The sequence below is a fragment of the Varanus komodoensis genome, unplaced genomic scaffold (genome assembly GCF_004798865.1).
Source record: "Varanus komodoensis strain SLA01 unplaced genomic scaffold, ASM479886v1 scaffold1, whole genome shotgun sequence".
Classification (NCBI taxonomy): Eukaryota; Metazoa; Chordata; class Lepidosauria; order Squamata; family Varanidae; genus Varanus; species Varanus komodoensis.
In genome coordinates, this window is record NW_025335268.1 from 57,745,152 (window position 1) to 57,767,825 (window position 22,674).

The window sequence follows — 22,674 nt, forward strand, 5'->3', positions numbered from 1 at the left end:
GTTGTGTTATCTGAACATAGCCAGTATCTGTAAAGCTAATTTTTATGTAATTCTTATCTAGCCTATCAATAGTATCCATTTCAGGAACAGGGTTGAAATCGAGGAACAGGAATAAGGTGCAATGGGGTAGAATTGGGACAAACAACCACAAAGTCTCATCTGAAAGTATGGTTGCATACAAGACCAAGTATGAAATACAAAAGAAGAGGGAGTATAATCTGGATCAATTGGAGACCTGTAGCAAATCTGCCCCACCATTTTTAATTCTTAAAAAACAAGTGACACATATGTCTCTTGCAGCCACTTTTTCTTCAAAGCATAAAACCATCAGTGAGAGGCTAGTCAAATTTATTAGAACAGAAGCATGCATGCTTTCACTTAGTATTAGTTGTTTCCCTCAGAGAAGGGCAATTTTATCATAGTATGGGATCTTTGGAGCAGCTTTACTATAGGTTTAGATACCCACATAAGGCTGCTGTTTGTTAGATTGAGGTACTGATGCTGTCTTACTACTGCATAAAGTTATTATTACTACATTGCAATTATATCCTGCCTTTTTTCCTCTTGTGAGGAACACAAGGCAGCTAACACAGCTCTGTTTTATCTTCACAACAATCCTGTGAGATAGGTTGTGTGAGAGTCTGTGACTAGCCCAAAGGCACCTCGTGAGTTTCATGGCCAAGTGGGGAAGTAGGTCTCATGGGTTCCCAGTCCAGCACTTTAACTTCACCACACTTTGGCTTTCAAAAAGAGGTTGACCTTGAAGTACAGCAAGTCACTATTTTACTTCTGCCTCTAAGTACTATGAAGACATAAAGAATTTTTTTTGTGAGATACTGCATATTTACTACTACCTAATGAGCAGATTGTTTAATAACATGGGTTTATAGTCCAGTAGTGTGCTGAAAGAGTATTATTTACATTATTTTACCTTACTCTTCTGACAAAAAATATCCCAGATAACAGGCATCTCAATTTCTCAGCAATTTCCTTTTATCCCTTGTCTAAAATGAAAATAGTTTTTTGCTTTGAGGGCTTTTCTGAAGGAGGCAGCAGAACCTGTCATGGCTTGCTGGATAATAGGATTTCCTGCAGAAAGCTCATATTTTAAAATAGAATTCATACAATGCCTCATTAAATTAAAAAAAGTTTCAATTGGTCCTACAACTTTGCAACAAGCTATTTTTAAAGATTATGCTTACACAGTAGTTTTAGTTCTTAACATATAGGAAGTATTGTTTGAGTTCAGTTTTTTCCCCCAAAGGTTAAAAAAAAATCACACATAACCAAAAGGACATGGTTATTGTGCAGAAATGAAATGCTTACTTATGAAAAGTAGCTGGTCCAAGTAATTGTAAAAGCGTTGGCTTTAATTTTCTTCTCTATAAAGGAAGCGGCTTAGAGCCTTGAATCTGTATTTTGTATTTCTACAAAATACAGTAATCCACCAAGTATTGATATTCTACAGTGGCAGAAAATAAATTGACCTTTAACATCAACTGACCTTTTCAACTCCGATCTGTGATCCTTTTGACAAGGAAAGAATAGGGAGGAATCTAAACTCTTCCATTAAGATCTAGTATTATGTTTTTGGTTCTTTTCCAGAATTTTCAGTTGCATTTCTGATAGGGTGAAAGCCGGAAGACCAATCATTTGGGCTCTAACTCCGCAATTTAAGCCCTTCAGAATAGACTTCCTCATTCTATTGAGGCCTGTGTCCCCTTTACTCAGCATTCTGGCAAATATTTTTATTCACTATCCCCTTGAGTTAGACCCTTTTCCAAACCTGGCTTTTGTCTTCTCTGGTCAATTTCCAGGGGCCCACAAGCTTGCCAAGTTTCTAAATGCAGTCAATGCTAGAGATACTCTGCTAAAAGAATAACCCCTCACAGGATGAGTAGTGTCTTTCATGACATTATTGGAGAATCACAGTTGCTAGTAACTGGATGTTACCTCTTTGAAGAATGTGGAGGTACCCAATGCAATGCTACAAGTAGGAGGTAACAATGCTGTAAGCTAGATAAAATCTCTTTGTTGGCTAAGTTGGCTCCAAATAATTACAAGGAATTTATCCTCACATTGTAATCATTTTGAACATGTTGTTGTTAGTTGTGAAGTCATGTCCGACCCATCGCGACCCCATGGACAACACTCCTCCAGGCCTGCCTGTTCTCCACCATCTCCTGGAGTCCACCTAAGCTCACACCAACTGCCTCAGTGACTCCATCTAGCCACCTCATCCTCTGCCGTCCCCTTCTTCTTTTGTCATCTATTGTTCCCAACATTAGACTCTTCTCCAGGGAGTCCTTCCTTCTCATTAGATGGCCAAAGTATTTGAGTTTCATCTTCAGGATCTGGCCTTCTAAAGAGCAGTCAGGGTTGATCTCCTCTAGGACTAACCGGTTTGATCGCCTTGCGGTCCAAGCGATTCGCAGGAGTCTCCTCCAGCACCACAATTCAAGGCCTCAATCCTTTTGCACTCAGCCTTCCTTATGGTCCAGCTTTCACAGCCATACATTGCAACTGGGAAAACCATAACCTTGACTATATGCACTTTTGTTGGCAGGGTGATGTCTCTGCTTTTTAGTATGCTGTCTAGATTTGCCATAGCTTTCTTTCCCAGGAGCAAGCGTCTTTTAATTTCTTGGCTGCAGTCCCCGTCTGCAGTGATCTTGGAGCTCAGGAAAATAAAATCTGTCACTACCTCCATTTCTCGCCCATCTACTTGCCAGGAAATGAGAAGACCGGATGCCATGATCTTAGTTTTCTTAATGTTGAGTTTCAAGCCAACTTCTGCGCTCTCCTCCTTCACGCACATCAAGAGGCTCTTTAGTTCCTCTTCACTTTCTGCCATGAGAGTGGTATCATCTGCATATCTGAGGTTGTTGATATTTCTCCCAGCAATCTTAATTCCAACTGGTGATTCAGCTATCCCCGCCTTTCTCATGATGTGCTCTGCATACAAGTTAAATAGACAGGGCGGCAGTATACAGCCTGCCGAACTCCTTTCTCAATTTTGAACCAATCAGTGGTTCTGTGTCCAGTCTCACTGTTGCTTCTTGACCCGCATATAGGTTTCTCAAGAGACAAATAAGATGGTCTGGTACTCCCATCTCTTTAAGAAATTGCCACAATTTGTTGTGATCTTTAGCATAGTCAATGAAGCAGAAGTAGATGTTTTTCTGGAACTCCCTAGCTTTCTCCATGATCCAGCATATGTTGGCAATTTGATCTCTAGTTCCTCTCCCTCTTTGAAATCCTGCCTGCACTTCTGGTAGTTCTCGGTCCACATACTGCTGGAGCCTAGCTCGTAGGATTCTGAGCATCACTTTGCTAGCATGTGAAATGAGTGCAATGGTGCGGTAGTTTGAACATTCTTTGGCATTGCTCTTCTTTGGGATCGGAATGTAAACTGACCTTTTCCAGTCCTGTGGCCACTGTTGCATGTTCCAAATTTGCTGGCATATTGAGTGTAGCACTTTTACTGCATCATCTTTTAGGATTTTGAATAGCTCAGCTGAAATACTGTTGCCTCCACTAGCTTTGTTGTTGCTCAGACTTCCTAAGGCCCATTTGACTTCACATTCCAGGATGTCTGGCTCGAGGTCAGTAACCACCCCATTGCGGTTATCAGGGACGTTAAGCTCTTTCTTGTATAGTTCTTCTGTGTAATCTTGCCACCTCTTCTTAATCTCTTGTGCCTCTGTTAGGTCCCTGTCATTTTGGTCCTTTACCATGCCCATCTTTGCATGAAACATTCCCTTCATATCTCCAATTTTCTTGAAGAGATCTCTGGTCCTCCCTATTCTATTGTTTTCTTCTATTTCTTTGCACTGTTCATTTAAGAAGGCATTCTTATCTCTTCTAGCTATTCTCTGTAATTCTGCATTCAGTTGGGTGTATCTTTCTCTTTCTCCCTTGCCTTTCGCTTCCCTTCTTTCCTCAGCTATTTGTAAAGTTTCCTCAGACAGTCATTTTGCTTTCTTGCATTTCTTTTTCTTTGGGATGGTTTTAGTTGCTGCCTCTTGTACAATGTTGCAAACCTCCATCTATAGTTCTTCAGGCACTCTGTCTATCAGATCTAATTCCTTAAATCTATTTGTCACCTCTACTGTATATTCATCAGGAATATGATTTAGGTCATACCTGAGTGGCCTAGTGCTTTCCCTACTTTCTTCAACTTAAGCCTAAATTTTGCAACCAGAAGCTCATGATCTGAGCCACAGTCAGCTCCTGGTCTAGTTTTTACTTGACTGTAGAGAGCTTCTCCATACTTGGCTGCAGAGCACATAGTCGATCTGATATCTGTGTTGACTGTCTGGTGATGTCCATGTGTAGTGTCGTCTCTTGGGTTGTTGGAAAAGAATGTTTGCTGTGACCATCATATTCTCTTGACAAAATTCTACCAGCCTGTGCCATGCTTCATTTTGTACTCCAAGGCCAAACTTGCCTGTTATTCCGGTTATCTTCTGGCTTCCTACTTTAGCATTTCAGTCCCCCATGATGATAAGGACATCATTTTTTGGTGTTAATTCTAGAAGGTGTTGTAGGCCTTCATAGAACTGGTCAACTTCAGTCTCTTCAGCATCAGTGGTTGGGGCATAGACTTGGACTATTGTGATGTTGAATGGTTTGCCTTGGATTCAAACTGAGATCATTCTGTCATTTTGGAGATTGTATCCCAGTTCTGCTTTTCCTACTCTTTTATTGACTATGAAGGCTACTCCATTTCTTCTGAGGGATTCTTGCCCTCAGTAGTATACCTGATGGTCATCTGAATTAAATTCACCCATTCCTGTCCATTTCAGTTCACTGATTCCTAAGATGTTGATGTTCAGTCTTGTCATCTCTTGTTTGAGCACATCCAGCTTGCCTTGATTCATGGATCTTACATTCCAGGTTCCTATGGAGTATAGATCTTTGCAGCATTGGACTCTCCTTTCACTACCAGATACATTAGCAACTGAGTGTCCTTTCGGCTTTGACCCAGCCGCTTCATTCTTTCTGGTGCTACTAGTACTAGCCCTCTGCTCTTCCCCAGTAGCATATTGGACACCTTCCGACCTGAGGGGCTCATATTCCGGCGTCATATCTTTTTGCCTTTTGGTACTGTCCATGGGGTTTTCATGGCAAAGATACTGGAGTGGGTTGCCATTTCCTTCTCCAGTGGATCACGTTTTGTCAGAGCTCTCTGCTATGACCTGTCCGTCTTGGGTGACCCTGCACGGCATGGCTCATAGCTTCATTGAACTACACGAGCCCCTTCGCCACGACAAGGCAGTGATCCATGACATTTTGAACATACACTGAGAATTTGTCATAAGTCTTTCTTAATGTTATTTCCATAAAGCAAGAGCTACATGTATGGAATATAGGTATTTTAATACCCTTGTTGTGTGTTGTGAAAACATTTTAAGATGTAAAATGTGCATTGGCATACATAAGGAACAGAAGCTGTATTATGTACTTTTCTCTTTCCTGTTAAATTCTCAGGTATTAAACATAAGCTTTTTAATGTTTTTTTCTGATATTTGTTTTATGGATTGTGTAAACTCTCCAGAGAACTTTGGCTGTGGAGTGGTATAAAAAATAAATAAGCTGTGCTGTTTCTACCATTCTTCTTTGGGGTGTCTGTGCATCACACATATGGGCTCTGCATCTCCATGGGGACTGTCGTTGGGAAGATTTTTCTAACATCTATGCCTAATTAAATTCAGAAACTATAAAGTATGTAAACTTGCTTATATGTGTCGTACAAGACTGTTGTTGTTTCTTCATCTCATTTGTCAAGGAACTGCTCTTCCACAGGACCCATTGAAACAAATTAGGCATGGTTCTACTGAATGCTTTGAGGACTGGCACCTTAAACTTTGTATAACAGGGTTGTTTGTTCTACATCTCTCCAGTTTCTTCTGGACATGTCATACAAAAGAAAGCCAATTTTCTAGCTGATTAATTATGTCCTTCCAAATAAGCAAACAAAACACCTGTACAATATGTTGCAGATTTTAAATGGTTCATTGAGTTAGTCCTTAAATTCCTGAACAAGTCAAATGTACTTATCAAATGTACATTGATTTTCTGAAAGCTGCTCTGGAAGCTTGGGTAGTATCCAGTTAACTTCTCCCTACTGACATAATAGCTTCTGTCATCAAATCACTTCCTCTCCCTTCAGGCCTTCCTGTCTTCGGAATTTGTTCCTAAGCATTTGGAGGACTCTTCAGATTAGATTTGGTGAAGGGGTGCAGGAGGCTGGAGGAAGAGTAGAGGAAGGAATAATCCTGTTGCATGCACATGAGTGTAATGTTGGATTTGCACCTCCTCAGGCAAAGAGCAGAGCAGAAAATTTAACATATAGTAAAATTTAGCAAAATTCATGCATCTCCTGTGTAAAGATTGGACTGATAATGTATGCAGTGTGTTCGCATTAAGAGCACAATGGACCTTCTTTTCCTAGGGCATTGTTTCATGTTCTACAGAGTTATCGTATAGAATGAAATATCAGCTCTATATGTTGATTATCACATCACACATGTGCATTTCAGAAACATCTACACAAAAGTATATTCCATGTAGACATTTTGAAATGCATGAAGTAACATGTGAAGCAAAATGGGCTACTTTAAGTGGGAATATGGTTTGTGTATTAAACAGAGTGCTAACTTTTGTTGCTGCTGCTGCTGCACTTTAGTAGGAATGCACAGGAGAGTTAAAAATGTAGTGGTATTTTTGTACATAAACATAAATTATTTTCAGTGTAAGTGAAACCATAGTACTGCTTTTGTATACAAAGATACTTGTATAATTTCCATGTTGGTTGTCACTTTGACATTGTAAAGGTTTAGAGATCTAGGGTCTAGGTAGACACAGCCTTGGTAATATACAATCTAGATCTTGCCCTTCTGTAGAGAGGTGCAGCACCAGCAACAGTGGGACAGGATTCCTCCTCCATCCTCTTGATTCCCATATAATTGTTTGCTTCTATCAATTTTTCTCCCTGGAAGAGTTACTTCTGGTCATGGAGCCCCACCAAATAATAATAACAATGATAATATAAAATAATAAAATAAAAATCCTCTTTGTTAAAAAGCTTTTTTTGTGGAAGAATGATGAGCAGCAGGCCCTCATGGAGGCCTGTATTGTGCTTCAGCCACCTCCACCCCCCTTAAAGACTATGGGATTGTTCTTATGTATATGTAGAAATGTATATATTCCATCTGCTTTTCATAATAAATCTTAACTGCAGGACTTGATCTTTTCCCTGAAGCAGGCATTAATCATTAGGATTTCAGACAAAGGCAGAAAAACATGCCTCCCTTTTCTGTAATAGGACATGGAGAAATAGCAGCATTGTGCCTAGCTTTGTGATTGGTTGAAGGCGGTCACACCCCTGGAATCTGTTTATCCCTAAAAATAAGATAGAATCTTCTGTGTGTTTCAGTGAAACCTTTTATGCAACACTTCATAGTCAAACAAACATGATTACAGTATTTGCAAATTATTTGGGTGGGTTAGTTACAAATGAGGGGAATGAATAAGTGCATTTCTTTTGAGAACAGGACAACCCTTTGTGGGTTGTTGCCTAACAGAAAAAAATACGTCTACTCAGAAGTAAATTCCACACAAGTTCAAGGGGGCTTACTTCAAGGTAGGTGGGTACAGAATTGTGGCCTCAGCTTGTTTTTTTCCTATCCTATTTGTGTGTATCACTTATTCTAGAGAATTTAAAATGCAAAAACAAAATTCCTAAAACTTGTTCATAAATTTAATTGTACATTGACATATGTATGCACCTATGCAAGAAGTTAAACTATGTTACATATTGCTGTGTGTGTGCCCTTAGAATCCAGGCTAACTGCAATAATTCATTTGTGAGTGTAAAACAAATACTCCAGAGGATATCTGATGCCTTTAATAAACTGATACTTTGACATTACTGTTTTATAATTAACAACACTATAAATGTTGTTAAAATAAGCCTACAGAAGTTGCAAAGATGCTTCTACAAGTTGATTGAGAAAACAAATATTTGTATGTAAAGTGAGAAAGAAAATAATAATTTTTCTTGTCCTTGAAACAGTGTAAATAAATGGTGCTAAACTTGCAAAGCTGGCTCACTTTTAAAATGGCAATATTGTGCAGAGGAAACTTTACTGCTGGAGGAAACTTTAGTATGATCCAGAGATTTCTATCTAGATATTTACTATTAAAAAATAGAAATCTTCAGCTATTTCAGGGACAACTGCTTCATAGAGTTCTCTTGAATTTAAAAAGCAAGTTTGGGATGAGAGTTGGCTAAAGGGAAACAATTGCTAGTGAGTTTTTTCCACTGAGTTTTATTTAAATTGCTGTCATGCCAAGTCTAAATTGCATCTAAGAATAATAGCCATGTAAATTTTCTGCACAGTGACCTAGATTGTAGTGGTGCATGCATACCTTAAGTTTTCTGTGAGACTTCTTCTTGGAAATTACTCCCACACAATCCACAGTGTTTTGTTTTCAAATTTAATAACCAAAGGAACAGACTTGCCATGTAAACATGTGATCTGGAGGTGAGGAATCTGGGGCCACAGCAAATATAAGACATGCCAGAGGGTGCTATGACATTGATAAACAACAGTGCTGGAGAAGGGCACTGAAAGATCTATGTGCTGTTTACCCCTCCTGTTTACCCTCCCAACTTCAGTAACTTGGGGGGGGGGGGGTTGCCTCTAGTCCCCTCTGATTTGCTGCTGAATGCCAGGTTGGTTAATTGGAAGGGGTCTATTTGCCTGGAAGAATATGTCTACCTGGTTTGTTTTACCAGGTTTGGACATGGAGGAAGAAGTCTGTGGATGTGTGTGCATGTCACTCCAACCCACACTGGCAATAAGCTATACTGGGTTGATTGTGAGCAACACATTTTGTGCCTGAAAAATGATTGTTTGTTCATTTTTCTCCCCTTCCCTCCTGTTTTCCAGCTGGTATCCCAGGGGCTTGGTGGCTGTGTGACTCCCAGCAGTGATTTTGAGCACTTTTTGCTTGCTATGCCTCTTCTTTCCTTTCTTTCCCCTACTCTTTTTTTTCTCCAAAGATCACCTTTTGTCATAACCACCTCCTTTGATGAACAAAGATTACTTACAGTTTTACTTTCCCGTGACAACCAGCAGTGGCTCTGCGAAGTTCTGCAAGATTGGCAAGGCCAAGTGGCTTGATAGCCACTTCCTGGCACCCACAAGGGGGTTGGTTGCCCGGGTTTGCATGATATGACAATCTATCATGAAGAAGAACAAGCCATAGGTTGTCAGGGTGGCTTGTTACCTATGACTTCATATGTGACTTGCTATTTATTGTGAATTTTTCCTTAGTTTGCCTATTAGGCACAGGTAATAAAGTGAATAAATACATATTTAATACTTGAAAAGTATTGGAGGAGGTATTTTGGAAATTGGCTTCACTATTTTAGGATTGCTGCCTTTTAACCATAGCAATATCTGTTCATTATACTTGGTTATGAAAAAATAAAAAATCTGGCAGTGATACATATCTCTGAACAGGAAACATCTTTGTGCCTTCAAAGCATTTAAATACAAGATGAAACATAGGTCTTCCAAAAGGAAGCAGATAAGCTGTTCTCTCCCAAATAAAGACACTGGTTGTGGAAACAGTTTAACTTATCTATTTTTCTATCAGTGGAAACTGTATAGCTAAATGGTTTGGTAAATTGCTATGAAAGAAAATGAGGTCAGATGCCACGTTCTACACCTAGGAAAAGGGAACCAAGTGCACAGTTACAAAATGGAGGATACTTCACTCAACAATGCTACCAGCAAGAAAGTTCTTGAAATGGTTGTAGATCAGAGATTGAATAGGAACTGATAATGTGATGTGCCTATGAAGAAAGAGGGGAAGAGGGTGTGGGGCCAAAGCGAGGAGAAGAAGCTGCTGGGCCAGATGGAGAGTTCTTTTAGGTCCTATCAGAAGGCTCCTATTCTTTTGGAGCAGATTTGGGTGGTTGCAGGGAGAGGGAAAGGCATTCCAATGATGGATGCTGTTTTGCTGGGTGAAGACGCTAGGTGGATACCATCCTAGGTTTTCTTTCACTTGAATTTATAACACTTAATTGGTTTAAGAAACTGCAACCCCATCTGAAACAAAAAGCTGTTTTTTAAAAATACAGACTAAATGTAAAAATGCCTTACTCCTCATCCCATACTAAAGTCCTATAAGATGAATGAATGGTGAAAAAGGATGGTGTATATGTTGGCTCCAGTAGGGAAGGAGAAGTTGCAGGGAGTGAGTTAAGTGAATTGAAAAAGGTAGATTGGCATATAGTAGCATTGGTGATGGGAAATAAAAGATTTGGGATGGAAGGGTGTCCCATGCTATTCCAGTTCACTACACAAGCATGTATTACTCCCATCTCTCTTGCTCCATAAATCATTAGACTATTTCTCTCCTGTTCCTTAAGCAGCTGAAAAAGGGCTTTATTTTGAGGTGTTGCCCAGCCCATATTCTGTAGAATACCACACATCAATTCCTAACACTGAACATTCTTCTAATACTGATACCAGTAGGAGAAGAAGAAAATAACTCACAGGTAACTCATGGCCTATTACTGGATTTCTTGACAGTACAGTAATACCTTGGCTCATGAACGCCTCAGTTCATGACCAAATCTGGTCGCGAACAGAAATTTCTGAAAATTTTGCCTCAGGTTGCGAACTCGGCATCGGGTGATGATTGCAATTGCACCCACCTCCCCCACTGAGTGCGCCTGCGATCACGCCCGTCTCTTCCCCCAGCACAGCCACTTCAAATTATTGTAATTTTTAAAATATAGGTACAGAACAGATTAACCTTATTTACACTGAACCTTATGGGAACATTTGACTTGGTTCACAACCAGTTTGGGTCACGACCAGAGTCCTGGAATGGATTAAGTTTGTGAGCCAAGGTACCACTGTAGTTTATCTGTCAAATAACCCTAACCTCCCAGGTTTGGATTTCACAGCAAGCTGCACCAGAGCAGGTAAATGGCACCTGGCATGCACCATAGCTAAACCACAGTGCCTCATTTAAGTAATGCTGATCATGCAAACAAGGCATTGTCATGTCACTTAAGCTGATGATACATATGTCTAAAAGGCCTAAACCGTGGGTCCTCAAACTATGACCCGGGGGCCGGATCCAGCCCGCCATGCCCACGTGTGCATGTGCCGCCACCCACCTCGCCCCATGCGTGGGAGGCAGTGGTTTGCTCGCTCGGAGAAAACGATCTCCAAGCGAGCAAGACTGCCTCGTGGTGCATGCCGGCCCCTGCCTCGCCTTGCCTCCCCTTGCTGTGCGCGCCTGTCCATGCCTCGCTGCGCGCCCCACCCCGCCTCAGCACGCACGCACGCTCTGCCCCGCCACCTTGCCAGCCCGCACACACGACCAGGCACCACCTTTCCGGCCTGTGCCCAGCACCGGCAGCTTTCAGCTGCCCCCTGGTCAAAAAGTTTGAGGACCCCTGGCCTAAACCATCCAAAAAATGCATATTACACATTTGTATTTTATCTGTCATCGAATAGCTGCAGCACATAAGCATTGTAAATGAAATTTAATAATCTTGATAAAATTATGGGGGGGGGCTATAATTGAGGAAATATATCTTTTGAAACCAGTTTAAAAGTTACCTCCCCCAATTAAAAAAATGTGTTAATCATGTACAAAGCATTTCCTATTGCTCTAAAATGAACAAACTTATTAAATGCTATGTAAGTGTGCCCCTATAAACTGTATCTGAAGTCTAGGTCAACTTTTGCAGAATTTTACTTCTATTGAACAGGGCAGACTTCCTATAGAGACTTTTAATTTGTCAAATTCTAAAAATTCCTCAGTTTGGCAGATAACCTGGTATCTAGGAGGCAGTTTCCTCTTTAAACTGAATTGCTCTTTGCTCCCAATCCACGTATTACCACTTTTCAGGCAGTGTGCTACTGTTCTCACTACAATACTAAAAGGCTTTGGTTAGCTACTTTTGGAACAGGTTAGTCTTAATTCAATCTTGTCCCCATCTACCCTCTTTTGTATAATTTCTATAGAGCAGGATTTCAGAAAGTGATGCTGAGAGACTGAATCCAAGTGTTTGATAAAAATATTGTATGAAACAAATGTTTCTTTAAAAAAAACAAGACCGAAATTCAAATTCTTCTTTTGACCTTGAAGTTGCTTGTTACAGACATGACCATTAGGGAGTGTGTGTGTGTGTGTGTGTTGGCAGGTGAAAATTTGGACTGAAATAGCTTGGTTGCAGGAATGCCTGCAGTAGTAACATCCATGTTGGATTACTCTAGTGTGTTGTATGTACACGAGGCTGCCCTGGAAACTGGTTTAGAAGCTCCAGCTAAAACAGAACTAGCTGCTAGAATTCTGATTGTTTTGCCTAACTGGAGCCATATTATATCTCCAGCCTGGAGAAACTACACTGACTGCTACTGAGCCCAATTTAAGGTGCTTACTTTTAAAGCCAAAATATCTGAAGGAAAATTATCACATGTCAATTTGCCCATGCATTAAGATCACCAGGCTTGGCTCTTTTCCATATTCCTTGCATTAGAGAAATGCATTTAACATCTGCAAGAGAGAAGCCTCCTCAGTGGTAGTGCCCCAACTTTGGAATACCCTCCTACAGAATGTATGACAGGCAGCAATGCTGTGTTCTTTCTGGCACCAGATTAAAACCATTTTATTTACAGACACACACACACAAAGGGAGGGGGAGAAAGAGAGAGAAATTGGGTGGTGGCTTAAATTTAGTTTTATGCCTCTCAGTTGTACTGTCTTATGTTTAGATTGTAGGTTGTTCTATTGCATTGAATGTGTAATTTAATGTCAACCATCTTGAAAAAATGATTATGCTCGAACTAGAGTGATTGGCAGGCCTGTGTTATCCAAGCATTGCACTGTGACTTCCAATAGAACGTAGTGTTTAAAAAGAGTATGTCAGTTAATAGGACAGAGTTATGAGAAATCAGGAGTTTCAGAAAGCATTAAAAATGCTCCAGCAGAAATTACTTACTATGCTATCAGCTGTTGTTGAAATGTAGAACTATTAATGAACCAGTAAAACAGTTGGTTCTTGAATCAGGACTAGATGCTAAATCTGATGTAATTTTCAGTCTTTTTCAGTTTTGGAGAAAGTTTTCAACTCATCAGTTTCAGTCTATATGCATACTTTATTTTCTGTTCATATGGCTATATACAAACTAGTCTTAATACATATTACTTGTTCTGTAAATATTTTTTCAAGAGGCATTTCTGCATTGCTGTTTTCCTAGATATAGAAAAGGACCAATTGGGAAGAGCAACATACATAGGAGCTTGTTACTTACCACACACTTTCCCATTAATTTGAATTTGCAATATTGCTTATAGCTAACAAGCTCAAAATAACATTCCACATAACCAATTAAAATTACTTTTATTCCGTTTTTAGCTTTGGCAACAGTCAAATTTAAACCTTGATATTATTTATAAGTTATTTTATGTATAAGTGAACTATTCCCACAGGACCGTCTATTCATAAATAATTATTTTGGGTTGCAAATGGGTGGTATGTAATTTAGGCCACTTATTCCCCATCATAGTTCATCTGGTGTAGGGGAACTCTTACAAACTGAACAGAAGCATTAGAGTACTTTATAGTAGACAAGGCTAATCTTTGGTTTGGGGCCCTAAAGCTGAATTCAATTTTCTATTTTTGTATGCAAATATAGTTGTTAAATATTATAGAATGCACCATTTTAGATACATCTAAAACAAACAATTGCAACTTAAACCCAGTCTTTGAACTACTCAGACCCATTTTTTTAATGCTACAGTACAGGTTGTTGTGTATTCAATGTGAACAACATAAATTCATCAAAAATTCTTAATCCAAATTTATCCCTTGGCTTTTTCTTCTTCATTCCCCATTACCACCCAGAGAAACTGGAAGCTTCAAAGCACATACTGGGCCAGTTTGCTGAATGACTATAAGCTCTGTGATATCTTTAAATTGCAGTGCTTGCTGGAAGCAATTTCTTTCTTACCACCCAAGTGTAGCTTATTGTATCCTCTGAACTATAGCAGCATGGCTTGTTTTAGGGATTATTAGAGGGTTGCTTCCCCTTCAACAAACTGCCTGGGTTCAGATAACACGACAAGCTGTGTTCTGGCTATGATTATGGAAAGCATGTCCAGTGCATGCCATAAATAAGCCATGGTGACTTATTTTGACTCTGCAAACCAACTTGCTGTAATGATCACAATATATTAAAACCATTCCCAGTTCTTTCTTCCTGTACCGTAAGGAGAAAGGCCATTCTGACTCCTTTTTGCAATTCCTTCTGAGTTACCAACACTTTGAATTTGAAATAAAGAGAACTTTTTTTCTTTCTGATGAACAAGAGACCTAAATTACTAAGGAATAAAAAGCTTTACATATAGTGCAAAATCTCTCTTTGCTCAAGCATCTGAAACTTAAGGGAAGGAAGTGGCTTATTCCTATTTGGATATAGAAGTATTGATCCTTCCTTGGAAGGTAAACAGGCAGCTGCTTAGCCTGGCACAATATGGTCTAGTTCTGCAGTATTACAAATCCCCTAATTTACCTACTTACTCACCCATGTGTTCATAGCTGGTGCTCTGATGGCAATAACATCTTAAAATACCACTCATAATATATTTATTTAGTTATGTAAATACACATATACTAATAACTCTGGAAAGATTCCTGGTACCTGGAGTAAAGCGAACATAGTTCCCATCTTTAAAAAAAGGTGACAGGACCAACCCTGCCAGTTATCACCCTATCAGGAAACTTTATGCTAGCTACTTAAAACACAAACTTTTAACTTGGAAGGAAGATAATTGTATAATAGGTGAGGAACAGATTGGGTTTAAAGTAGGACCTTAGACCATTGTTATGTACTGACTCACTTGGCAGACAAGCATAACTCCATTTCTGGTGGGAAGCTATTTGCTGCCTTTATTGACCTTAAATCAGCTTTTGATCTGGTCTCGAGGGAACAGTTATAGTCTAAATTATATAATAGTTCCATGGATAAGCGCCTATTATTCCTTATCAGATGTATGTACAATCAGACTTCTAGTTGAGTTAGATACGGTCTAAAGGGACAATTTTCCAACCCAATCCCTGATACAAGGAGAGCTAAACAGGGTCGTATTTTGGCCCCTTTTCATTTATTTTTAAGCAGCTTGACTCTTCATCTTTGTAACACTGATTCTCATGCTCCCAGACTGTGTAATACTAAGATACCTTTACTTCTGTGTGCTGATGATGCTGTATGGCTCTCACTTTCCAAAATTGGGTTAAATTGTTACTAGCTGCATTCAAAACTTATTGCTTATGAATAGCCTGATCATTAGTTATAATAAGTCCAAAGTCCTGGTTTTCTCTAAAGTTAGAAAACAGTTTAAATGGACTTTAAATAGCAATATCATTAAGCAAGTTTCCCTTAAAAAATATCTAGGAATCTAAATGCAGAGCGCTGGGTTCTGGTCTGAACAATGTAGACAAGCAATTGGATCAGCAAACATTAGCCAGCAGCAGATTTTAAGAGTCTTCTTTACCCAAGATGGACAGTACATTCCCTCTGCAATATAAATTTACAAAGTAAAGACCTTGGCCCAACTTATTTATGGCATCCCTATTTGGATTTTGGGATTTCATTCCCAAATGGAAAAAGTTCAGTCTCTTTTTCTTAGGAAGCTTTTGGGTCTTTCCGCCTGTGTGTGGAATGCAGCCATTTATCTGAAAGTAGGGTTTCAATCTGTTGAATCCAAGACCTAGATGGAAGCCTTTCAGTGGTGGCTATACTTACATGTGCGGGCGGGGGAACTACCTGTCTCTACAGCTTTCTGGTATGTTTGTTAACCAGTGGATGAGAGTAAGGGACAAGAAACTACAATAGCTGGGTTTCCCTGTGGAAGTGATAGACAACTGTGGATTGGGGAAGTCCCAATTTCTTGTTGTTCAATGATTACTAGACCTTGATATTCAGTATCTGATCCTAATAGAACTTGTTCCTCATTATTTCATCTTAACTGCAATAATTGCTATAATGATGGATTTACTCCAGCCCCATATCTGTACAAATTAACTATCCTAAAGTACAGAAGACTTACTCTTACCCACTTTAATGTGCTACCATCAGCACTTTTAAAAAGGACTATTTAATAAGATCCCAGTCAATGAACATGCTCTTTTTGTACTGGGGCAGTAGAAACAGTGGAACATGATCACTTACACTACAGCTTTTATTGGGAATGCAGAAAGAATATGATTAAGCCTTTAATAACAGATCCTTATGTGAATAATTCTTCCACTCTGCTATCTTAATTGTTTAAGGGATGTTTCCTCTTATGGTACCAGAAATGTTGCCTTTTTTATGACTTCAATGCAGATTAGAAAAAAAAAGTGGTCAGTTGTTTGGGTGAAAATATTGTATACATTGTACTTATCTTAACTGTGTTTTAATTTTTCTATTGCTACTTTATCTTTTTGTTGATTTTTCTGGTCTGGGACTATAAAATAAAAACTACTACTAGCAGTAGTACTTATTTAAATACTTATTTTAAGCTATAGCCATATTACTAAGTCATAAGCATCAAAGAGGCAATGTTATCTGGCACTTGTTATGGCTTTACCTAGCACTAGTGGATGTTGGTCCCTGAAATGTGGTCTCATGTATGAGAGATTTTAGGGTTAAGTATCATGTAATTCCTGACTTGTCTGGGACACTATTTCATTGTAGAAATAAGGGAAAACCCACATGTGAAGCATGTATAATTTGCAACAAAGTGTGATTGTATATGACTGACTTGTATCGGGATTTAATTCCCACACAGTGTATCCTATGTACATGACTTTTGCTTTAATCTGGTTTATTAGGGTGGGAAGACAGTTTATAAATACTTTAATTAAAAAATAAACACTACACTATCTAGTCTTTTAACAATTCTTGACAAGCTGTCACCAAACAGCCTGTAGATGTAGGAGGCCTAAAAAGAAAAAGACATGACTTTGATGAGGGAGAAGCTGGCAACAGGAGTGGGAGTTGATATGTGATTACCATAGCATATGTCACTCTGATATTACTAGCTATCTTGATTTCTGGTTTTGCAGTTTCTACCTACGCAGGGAGCAGGTTACCTAAAAATAAAAGTAATTTTTTGGATAGAGATTAGTTTGTTTTCAACAGTACCAATAAGCATGTGTAGTTAAGACGATTAGAAGATCTTGGGAAAACATGCTTTCCTCTTTGTAATTGGGTTTTCAAAGAGCAGGAAAAATGTCCTTCTGGTAAATGGGCTTGGAGGAAAGCTAGTACATATCAACCTGCATAAAGGGAATTCTCATATGTCAGAAGCAGCAGCCAATGATAGAGACCGGGAGGCTGTGTTGTACAGAAACAATATCCAAGAGTGATTAATGCACTTGTATATTTATAGAATACAAGATTGGAAAAACATTTGTTGGTTGTCGGACAATACACTTTGCATTCAAGTTGAACACATTAATTTTCATGATTCCAAAGAGAGTTCTTTAAAATAATAACAAAAACACTAGCATTTTTGTTCAGTTAGCTATCTCATCTTAATAAGCTTAGATGGAATTTCAGGAATAAATTTCTCTAATGCTATTGCAACTTTTATTAACACTTTCTAACAATTTATGTGTTTTTTCAGCAAAGGAGCTAAACAAAAGGTATTGTTGTAATCTAGCAGGCAAATATCTTAACTGTGGCTAGAGACTTTCTCCTGTTAGCTATACTGTAGTTGCTTAATGAGATTGGATTGGATCCAGACTTGTGTTGTTATGTAGCACAGACCCACTGAAATTAATGGGTCTCAAGTCAATCATGCCTAACTTAAGTCCCATTGAGAGTCCCCTACTCTAACTACAATTTTCAGCTCCATGTCTTTGTTTCCTTCGTCTAGATACATTTGATATGGAATATTTTAAGATACTTGGAGACAGAGAGTAGGGAATTCACAGTTCACACAAGAGTTTATAGCACAGTATACACAAGACAAACTGTCCACATCTTTATATTAAACACAGTTATTAAATTATAGGTAGGAGATTACTGGTTGTAATGCAACTCGCAATTTGATTTAACTGGTAAACCTGAATTTTCCCCTTTTACTCCTTTACAATACAACTTCAGGACTCATTAATGCAGTATTTCATACAAACAAGTTTAGAGAAAATCCTTGTGTAGAAAGTATTATCAGTAAAATTTGCCCAAATTCTGGGTACTCCTTCAGGGCACAAAGTAGATACAGGTTTATGAAATTAATCATTCATATGGTGTATGGTGTACAGCAGGACCTCTGTATTTGCTGGCTCCATTATTGTGTTGTTTTCAGTGAACTGTAGTTGACCTTGCCTGAAAGAGAAGGAGTCATAGAGAAGTGCCAAATAGAAGTCATAAAGTCCTCCTTTTAAGTGAAAATTCTTGATTTAATAAGGAAAGAAAAAATCATGCTGAGGTAAGAATGAACAAAATTGTGAAAATGTATATAGTATATCATGCTCCCTATTATCTGCTGTTTCAGGGGGCTTGGAACCTGTCTGGCTGGATACCGGAGTCCTCCTGTATATCTAAAATTAGGTAGATCCACAGTTGGTTACAGAATCAAACTCAAAGTGTGCTCATCAATGGTACCTTCTCAAACTGGGAAGAGGTAACAAGTGGGGTACCACAGGGTTTAGTCCTGGGCCCAGTGCTTTTCAACTTTTTTTATTAATGATCTGAATGAAGGAGTGATTATCACATCTGTATATGACACAGAACTGGGTGGGATAGCTAACACCCTGGAAGACAGAAAGAAGATTCAAGGTGACCTTGATAGGTTGGAGCACTGAGCTAAAAACAACAGAATGAAATTCAGTAGGGACAAATGCCAAGTTCTCCACCTAGCAAAAAGAAACCAAATACATTGTTAAAAGATGGGGAATACTTGGCTCAACAGTACTGCAAGTGAGAAGGATCTGGGAATTGTTGTAGATAATAAGTTGAATATTAAGTCAACAATGTGATGTGGCAACAGATGCTATTTTAGGCTGCATTAATAGAAGTTTCACTTCCAAATCATGGGATGTGCTAGTTCCCCTTTATTCTGCACTGATTAGGCCTCTTCTGGAGTATTGTGCCCAGTTCTGCACACCACAGTTTAAGAAAGATGCAGAAAAGCTGGAAAGAGCTTAGAGAAGAGTAACAAGGAAGATCCAGGGACTGGAACCTAATCCTATGAGAGACTGAGAGAACTGGGCATGTTTAGCATCAAGAAGAGAAGACTGAGGGGAGATACAATAACACTCTACAGGTACTTGAAAGATTATCACAAAGAGGAAGAGGATCTCTTGATCATCCCAGAGTTCAGGATGTAGGATAATGGTCTCAAGTTTCAGAAAGCCAGGTTCAGGCTAGATATTTCAAAAAATGTCCTGTTAGAGCAGTATGGCACTGGAACCAATTACCTAGGGAGGTTGTGTGCTCTCCCACACTAGAGGCATTCAAGATGCAACTGCACAGCTATCTGAGAGGGAGGGTTTAACTTGGAGTCCTGCACTGAGCAGGGGATAGGACCTTGATGGCCCTCTGGTCCCTTCCAACTCTACTATTCTATGATTGTATGAAAATATTGTATGAACAAATGGAAATATGCTAGTGGTTTTGTTGAGAGGAGTGGAGGGTAGCATTAGACAGATTAGAGGAATCTGTGGAGAGAGGCAACTACATGGATGTCCTCAAAAGTGCAATGCTACATGTGCGCTATACTGCTGTTTCTCAATGTATGTGATATACTTACCAGCTTCAGTGTGAAATGTGAGTTTATCTTAATCCAGTCTTGTAAATCATTCCGGATCATTTGGGGAGGGGGCTTCATGAGCTAGAAAGGGTGTTTTGACATTACTCAGACTACTTCTACTCTGAGCCCTTTACAAGTAGGAGAATGGTGTGTGAGAGTCCATTCTGACCATTGTAACACAAGTTCTTAAGCAAAACATTCTGTATACCACTGTGCTTCTTTCCCCAAACTGGAGAACAGTCTTGTGGCTTTCAAGCGATGGGACAATCAGAAAAGACTCCTGCCAAACTGAAGAAAGTACATGAAAACACAGCCTGGTGGAGAATGATAGGATCAGTTGCACCCCCTTTTGTGCTTTGTTGTGAGCAGTTTCTAATTGCATTTCCACTTATTTACACATGACTGTTTCTCCCCCCACCGCCTGCCCCCAATATGGCATGATTTCTAAGAGCATTGTGAAAATGTTTTATTTTGGAAACAAAAGAGCACTGTCTCCCTTCATTACTTGCTGTGAAAGTGGGGGAGAAATTTCAGTGTATTAAAGCTCTTGTTGGCCTTCTTCAGTTTTTTTGAAGATATTTTAAGATTGGCATTTATTTAAAAACATCTTAAAAGGTCTGTGGGTTTTAAGAGTTTTACTTAAGGTTTTATGCTGATAATGAATGACATGTCTTTTAAACATGGTTTTTGCTTTATCCTTGTAAACATGTTTTCTAGAAACTAAACTGAGCATACTTAAAATAGTTGTTCTGTTAAATATAAGTGGTCAGACATTACACAAGTGACAGTCAATTGCTCTGCGAAGTGTGAAAAGGATTCTGTGCAGTCCTCTTGAAATGCAGCGATATTTGAGATACTGGTATAAACCAGGTTACAGAAAAACACACATTGAACATAGATTAATTGTGCTACTATTACTGAAACTTTGTTTTTCTAGAATACCTGGGAGTGGGTATCAAATGGAACGAACCTTTTTCCTGTTAAAAAAAAATGCTTGGAAGTATCCTAGAAACTGTATGTTTAGGAATGCAATGAGATACTGGTAAAGGATGAAGAATTTTAACAAAGAAGATTTTTAGCAGAAAAGATGATACAGCAAATGGAATTTAACTATTTCTGAACCAAAGTCCACCAGAGAAACACACAAGGAATCCTATAATATTGTTCTATAGGGGAACAATCCACCATTCAAAAACCCTTTGATTAAACAGGCAGTAACTGTATCTTCATTCAAAAAGTGGAAGAGTCTTATACATATAATTTAGTCTGTTGCCAGTTTCAGCTTATGAAACTCCATTCACTCGTTTCTTTTTCTGCAGTACAATCAAGTAGCTTGAGGAGGCTGGCCTTTCTGAGGTTTGGAGAAACTGAACCTTCTACCTGTTTATCTGATCTCTGATTGGATAACAACTGTTGCTAGGCTCACTGCTTTGTTTCTGGGCAAAATCAGAAAGTTGAGCAGGACCTGTTTGAACTGCTTTCTGCTGCTTTCCTTCCTTCTTTCTGTGTCACTTTCTTCCCTTTGCTTTTACAGAAGGTATGTTGAATTAGAAAAGTTCAAAACTTTTACGTTTTCATAGGTTTAACAGGTTAGTCCTTATGAGAATATAGAGCAAAAAAATAGACTTTAAGCATCTGTGCTATGCTTTCAAGAATTTAAACTTTGGGACATAGAACATTAATTAAAAATTACATTTTATTTGAGATATAAAAGGACTCATTTTGGCAAAAGTTAAGGGATGATTTCTGACATCTGGAGAACAGAATGCTCAAGACAACAGGTGATGGTCATTGCACATGTTAGCCATTGCATGGCCAGTGTTTCCATAATGCAAGACATGTAAATGTCACTATATGACTGTAACGTTATTTCCCTTTTCACTGCACCGTTCTACATATAGAACATCTCTGCTTTTGCCAGAAGTGTTTGTTCAGCTGTCCCTTGTCATGTGACTTTCAAGTTGGTTACAGCAACCAAATAGACGCTTCCTCCACTAGTTGCCAGTATACCAGCACATCTTAATGTTTTTACATTTGTGTATTGTTCAAACATACTGTAATTTAGTGTTTTATTTCTGATTATATTTTTGTGTTAAATATGCTTGCATGTTAACAGTAAAGGTTTAGTCAGTTTTTAAACAAAAATTTATACACGTCTAACGCAGTTTGTAGGATAGTCAAGTAAAATAAAACTCTTATGTCACAGTCAAGAGCACACATTTTGCTATGTCAGCAGTTTCCCTCCCTCAGGGGAGATGTGTCTTGTAAGCACTCTGTACCAACTATACACAGATCCTGCAGAGAGTTCATGTGCTCTTTAGAGAGCAAGTGAATACATGTTGAGTTATCTGAAGCTTTGCCTTCTTTCATCTTACTTTTCCATATACTTTTACTTTCTTGAAATAACGATGAACTGCTCATGATAAGACAACTGAATTCGCTTAGTAAATGCTCTTCACTAAGACCCCGTCTTTATTTATTTATATTTAGTTTTTCTGCCGCCCAATAGCCGAGACTGTCTGGGCTTCATGCGGTTTATGCGGTTTAAGCACGGAGGGACGCTTTGCACTCTAATGCTGCAAATACGACGGTGCCTCAGCTTAGGCAGCTCGTACTTATTCCGAAGCCCAGCGCGACCGCAGCGGCAGCAGCTGGGCTTGTGGGCGTTGAGGAGGGAGGATCTGGAAGCCGCCCTAGCAGGCACGCAGCCCGCGGCCGCCTGGAGCCCTCCGGGGCAGGGGCCACCCCGGCGCGCTGTCCGCGCGCCTCCGCATCGGCCTCCTGCTTTGCCCCGCCCCCGGCCGCTGTGCCTCCTGGCGATTGGCGGGC

At 39.3% G+C, this 22,674-nt stretch overlaps 1 protein-coding gene across 1 annotated transcript in view; it reads left to right on the top strand.

The window, feature by feature from the left end:
* Positions 1-22,674, top strand: part of SESN1 (sestrin 1) — a 51,460-nt gene that overhangs the window by 13,951 nt on the left and 14,835 nt on the right. The window lies entirely within an intron of this gene.